This window comes from Juglans microcarpa x Juglans regia, chromosome 2D, assembly GCF_004785595.1.
Source record: "Juglans microcarpa x Juglans regia isolate MS1-56 chromosome 2D, Jm3101_v1.0, whole genome shotgun sequence".
Classification (NCBI taxonomy): domain Eukaryota; kingdom Viridiplantae; phylum Streptophyta; class Magnoliopsida; order Fagales; family Juglandaceae; genus Juglans; species Juglans microcarpa x Juglans regia.
In genome coordinates this window covers 28,762,770-28,769,379 of record NC_054596.1, presented here as the reverse complement: position 1 = coordinate 28,769,379, position 6,610 = coordinate 28,762,770, and the positions used below count along the sequence as shown (strand labels likewise).

Below are 6,610 nucleotides of genomic sequence, written 5' to 3'. Positions count from 1 at the left end.
ATATACATTATATAATATAATTGTGTATAATACAAAAAATATTATATTAACATTTCAATTACAGAGAGGATTGGAATATTTGGATCAAAGAGTACTGGTCAAGCATAATATTAGTAAACAAATTAGAAACCAAGCGGCGTACATACATAATATTAGTCAACAAATTAGAAAGAAAGTGGCGAAACCAACAATTTCTTTGAAGAGGGGCCGATTTTTTTTACTATATGACATATTTATGTAAAATAAATAGAAATTAACAAGTTTATTATTTCTTATATTAATTTAAATTTAATTTTGATGGAATCACATCTTGAAAATAGATATTATATAGAAATTATACAAAATTTAAGAACTATAAGAAAAAAAAATTAGAGAGAGACATTTCTAAATATATTGAATTTTACATAAATTTTTTTGGGGCCCTAAACGTGGTCCTGCATTTCCAAAATGAACTAATGAAATCTAATGAAAATTTAAGTTGGCGCGCATTCAATTTTTCATGAAATTTACATTTCCCTCTACGGGCAACGCTGCAAATTATAGTATATGAATTAACGCCTATATTCCCTCAATTCCAGAGTTTCAGATCATGAGTACGTATCAACCAAAGAGATTCAGCCCCGCCCACACCGTCAACCAACGAGATGCCAGCCCCGCCCATGCACACGTCATCCTTCATCGGAGGAGAATGGGACAAGACCAGCCACTGCGCGCCACAGCTTCTCCACGCCACTGCCATCCTGAACCAAAGAACCACCAAGCAACGCCTAGATCAGCCTCCGCTTCACGCCGTTAATACTCCATGCGCCGCTGCATCACGAGAAGATCAGCCATGACAAATCACATGAGCCGTGTATGACCACCACCCAATGCAGCCAAGTCCTCTCATGCACAACGGAAGTCCCTCCAACCAACGGCGCCACCACCCTCCGCTCTTGGAAATCTATATCAGAAGCCACATGTGAGAGTACGCCAAGAACCAGCGCAACCACCTGCATATATATAAGTACCGACCGATCTTGCAGCAGCCTCTGTTTTAAGCAAGAAGAATAGAGCATCATCTCCAAACTGAGGGCCATGCGTACTCCTGCTGCAATTGGGCCACGATGCCACAGTACGCAGCAACAGAACACATCGTGAGGAGGAAAACAAGCCTCCACCACCCAGTACACTGCTTTTTCTCTACGCCGTGAGGCCATGTCATGCTTTTTCTCAATATTCTCTCTCTCTCTCTTTCTCAACACAATATTTCTCCCTGCTTCCACAGTACAATACTGCCGCCTCCCAGCCACCTTGTTGCCGCTTCGTAGCTGCTCTCATGGAGAGTCTCCGTCGCACAGCCCCTGTTTGGTTTTGCTCTCATGACTTTGCAGAAATTCATGTTACGAAGATCACACAGTAACTCCTCTCATTTTTCATCTGTCCATGCTCTTCATCAAGCTTTGCTTCTTCATGTTTATGCTTGTTTGTTGATGTAGCTTGTTGAACTAGGTTTCTGTGGGACTACATGCGTTGGAGGATAAAAAATCCTGATCTCAAGTTTCGTTTTCTTTTCCCACTTTGCAGTTGTGGCCTAATTAATTGACAGGCATGTGATCTGATATTCCTTTAAAATGTAGAACAGACTGCTCTATTTCAAGCTATGTAGTACTGCTTCAATATTGCTTATTTCTTCTTAAATATTTTATATAACTTGCCAGTACCCCATAATTATTTTTTTTTGTGTTCTGAGAGTATGTCTTACATTATTTTTGACAAAAAGAACTAGGTTTGTTGGATCTAATTAACATATTGAATTAATTAGAGCAAATATATATATGTTTGGAAAAGGGAAATAAAAAGATCGATCATTGCTTCTTATTTTGTTGAACTTTTTTCCACTTTCCATCTATTATGATTTGTCAATTTCTGATGTCTCTCGTTCATGCATAGGGATGTTATGGTACTAGAAGCACTTCTCTGCATTGTTTGTGAAAGGAAGAGATGAAGTAGACTTTTATAAGAGGCAGCTGAGAAATTAACTGTGGAAAGCTGTACAAATTCTGTTTGGCTAATCTATCTGTAATAGAGTTTCAAAATGTTTTGTGAGTTGAAATGTTCAGGAATTTTTCACATGTAATGATTTTATATATAGTAATTATTAAATCACTTTGATGTGCTTTGATTTGTAATTTTTTTTTATTATATGAATAATGATCCATTATATCATATTTATTATTAATTTATATATTATATCTTTTTTATTGTGGTATATCATATTATTGGTGCATCTTAAACGATGTTAATTAATGTAATGTGCGGACAACAAATTAGTGGAGGCGTTTACATTACGCCATTAATTTATGGATTGTGGTGGCAATGTACTCGTGGCGGCATTTATATAAACGTTGTTAATTTATTCAATGTGTCACTAATGTACTATTAGTGGCATTTAAATAAATGTTCCTAATTTATAAGATGCGTCGGTAATGTAATAGTAGTGGCGCTTATGATAACGCCGCTATTTTAATTAGTGGCGGCGTTTATATTAATGTCGTTAATTTAATAAATGTCTCACAATATATTATAAGTGCGTTTAAATAAATGCCGCCAATTTATATGATATGTTGACAACATACTAGCAGCGGCGTTTATGGTAACGCCGCTATTTGAATTAGTGGCAGCATTTAACTAAATGTCGTTAATTTATTCAATGTGTTGCCAACGTACTATTAGTGGCATTTAAATAAATGCCACCAATTAATATGATGCGTCGGCACTAGACTAGCAGCGGTGTTTATTATAATGCCGATATTTGTATTCATAGCGGTGTTTATCTAAACGCCGTTAATTTATTTAATATGTCACCAACATACTATTGGTGGCATTTAAATAAATGCCGCCAATTTATATGATGTGACGGCAACTTACTAGCAGCGGCGTTTAAATAAATGCCGCTAAATTGTATACAAACGCCGCTAATGAAATTTTCAATTCAAAAGCCAGAATGGACAAATACCAACGACCCACTACCGGCGGTCGATTACGTCGGCAAAAAACCGCCATTAATTAATTAGTGGCATTTTTTGAGACAGTGGTCGGCGCATATCAAACGTCGGCAATTCTGCCTTTTTTTTGTAATTTCTATAGGAATTGAATTTGTATTGAGATTTCTTTTCATAGAGGTTATATTGAGCCTAGTGCTTTCAGTAATAGCTTCTTAAATTAGATTTTATATTTATTAACATCTTTAAAAAAAGGGACTAAAACTTACATGAGCAAAAAAAACATTTACCAATATTGGATCAAGTAGATCAAGTAACTTGCATGCTTTAAAGTGAAAATTGTTTACTTGGCTAATTCAAAAGTGAGTTTTTTAATTGGTTTGGAGAGTACTCTTGTTGCCTTGAAATCGAAGTGGCTTGGTTGACACTATAGAATATTGAACAACTTATTTTCATTTCTCCAGTTTGTTGGGCACTGGATGATCTGGAACAATCAATAGTTTTAACATTATTTTGATGTTTACTGTTGTTGCCTCTAGATTCCATTATAATCAGAATATGAGCAATTGAGAGACTACACATCTTCGTCAAGGAAGATCATAGTGATGAACAAGATGGACCTTGCAAATCGGTCTCAAATTAAGGTGGATATTCTACTTCACTTTCGCTACAACAAATAAGGTCTTTTGGAACGAAAATTTTCATTTCAAAAGATTTGCATTTCGTCCTGAAATATTTTTTAAGACGAAAAAAACTGTCCCAAGTTCGTCCCTATAAAACCGTCCCAAAAGGTATTTTGGGATGAAAATCACAAATTTGTCCCAAAAAATATTTTTTGGGACGAAATTAAGCTAAACCTTCCGATCGCGTTCGGAATGGATTTTTTTTTTGGACGAACTAAATTCGTCTTAAAAATCCGTTCGAACGTCGGAAATAAAGTTCGAACAATGAGAAACAGTTCGAATGGGTATTTCATGACCAGTCGATCAATACAAGTCCGTTCGACCAAATACACATAAAGAAACATTCGAACAAAAAAATTGATGATCGAACGCAAATAGTGAATTGCTTGTTCGAACGGCACGCAATTTTTTACCCGTTTGAACTCTAAATTTCAATGTTCGAACGGTTGTGTCCGATTTATATATGTTCGAACGTTTGATGAGAGTTCGAATGGTTATTATTTTCTTGGACAATACTTAAAACCAAATATATATTTATATTTCAAAAATACATTACAAATTGTTTAATATAAATAATACTAATCTAATAAGTCAGAACTAAATAAATAAAATACTAATAAAATTATCAGTACGTGATATATAATTGTTCAATATGAAAAAACACTTCTAATGAAATTCAATTGTTTGAAGGACTGAATTGTTACATAAGCATCTGCATTTGAAGCTGCATCTGTCTTTTTTGTTCTTGCATTTGGAGTTGCAACTCTCTTTGTTGATCTTCTTGTTGTTTTATGCGCATCTTCATGTCTACTTGTTTCGTCAATTAAGCCTCTAACTCCTGCTGTTTTGCCATCTATTCTTCGATCCTAGAATTTGCTTTCTCTAACGCAATGGCAGTAGTGCTTAACGTTGATGAAGAGCCTGAAGGCTTTACACAGCGACCCAAACCCCTCAAATAGCTCGAACGTTGACCCAGAACTTGTGTAAAAATTTTAACATCACTTGTTGATAAATTATGATCTGATGCAGCTTCAGCACGAAGGACAACCATTTTATCTTACACACAACATATAAAATTAATAATGACACAATAATTTAAATATGGTTAATTAAAAGAAAGTATAATACTTACATAATTCTCACGAGCATTAGGATGAGTCCACTCTCCATTACTATTAGTATGTGATGCAGCATATAATTTTGTCAGTTCATAATTGGTGTTTGACTCTTTCTACAAGAGACATTATTAAGATAAAAAGTCTATATTAAAAACAAATTATATAAAATAAAAAAAAAATTACATTACCAATTTCTGAGAGAAACGATGGAAAGATCTTGAGCCTACATGATGATGAATCTTTAACTTTGATCTACTCGTTTTGTTTATAGAACTTCACTCCTGCATAGAAATTGTAAAAGTTAGTAAGTGAAAAATTACAAATATGACACAAAGAATTCATTTAATTTACCTTATATGATGGATCATTAAACATGTCACAAAGTTTTCCCCATTCTTTAAGTCGGATATCCTGAAAAGGATGCTTGCATGCATATTCCTTGTTCTCATACTTCTTGTAATGCTCGTGACATCTCGTCTTATACTTGCAGAATGCATTACACATCAACTCTTTGACAGTCCTACACTCCTCTCTCCGACCAAAATTTAGTTCGAAGTCATTCTTAAAAAAGTATATACACAAAGATATTATCATTTAGAATATTAAATAATATCAATAAAAATTTATTATTTAAATATTACATACCAAACAACGCTTCTTTATAAGCTCTTTCACATCTTGCTGGACTTTATGCCATGAACTCATAGCCAAATGTGCATAAGTCCGTGTAAGAGCACCCACATGCGAAGCAAGCCAAGCTGCTTGTTGTCCCTCGCCTCTAGTATGTTCGTTAGGAATGTTAATCTTAATCTTACCTACTTTAAGATATTTCTCCAATATCACACCTCTAGTAGTGCCTCGTCCGTGACGAGATTGTACTGTTAGCTCTATAAAATAATATTAGTTATTTACCTTGTATCAATTATCATATATCTTAATTAAAAAAATGAATATTAGTTATTTACCTTGTTCCATAGAGTCAGTCTCTAATAGTGAGTTAGACGGAGAGCTAGGAACAGGTGGAAATGGGATGCAAACTTCCTTCCTCTTTGGTGGCATAATTGCGAGATACTGTATAATGTGAACACAAAACCGATCAATCATCTATATCAGTTTTATTTATAGATTCGCTCTCATCATCTGTAGATACTTCAGATGAGTCAACACTTTGATCAACTATCGCCTCAACTATTTCAGCCTCAATATCTTCCCTATGTAATGGGATCATCTCATACTGGCTCAAATCCACAAATAAGTTAAAGGCAGGTTGACTCTCTTGATATGCTTCTTGAGTAGAGGGATCATCTTCTTCTTCATCTTATCCCTTTGCCTCAGGGATAACATCATAAATATTTTTAGGAGAAAACCTTTGTATTACTTGCCATTGATTTCCTAACTGACGATCATCTAAATAGAATACTTGAGATTCTTGGGAAGCCAAAATAAAATGATCATCTTCATACCATTTTTTTGATGTATTAATACTCAGAAAATATTCATCCTGGCATTTTCCCCTTCGAGGATTGCTTAAATCCCACAATCATACTTAAATATATAAACCACAAGCTCCCCCACATATCTTATTCCAATTATATTTATAATAACTCCATAGAAATCAACATTGTCTCCATCATGACTCCTTTCGACAAGGATACCACTATTTTGTGTTTTCGTATAAAGTTTTCGATCAATTGTGTGATATCTACTTCCTCGAGAAATATATGCAGAATATCGAGCATCGCATCTCAATGGGCCACACGCCAGTGCCTATAGTTCGTCTGATATATCGTTCGGATTACTCGCATGCATTTGTATAACCTACATA

At 34.7% G+C, this 6,610-nt stretch overlaps 1 long non-coding RNA gene across 1 annotated transcript; it reads left to right on the top strand.

Annotated features, from left to right (window-relative positions):
- Positions 1 to 575: 575 nt before the first annotated feature.
- Positions 576 to 2,194, top strand: LOC121248856. Its single transcript, XR_005937521.1, has 3 exons — positions 576 to 1,166; positions 1,268 to 1,398; positions 1,933 to 2,194. It is a non-coding gene; the product is annotated as an uncharacterized LOC121248856 (long non-coding RNA).
- Positions 2,195 to 6,610: the final 4,416 nt, after the last annotated feature.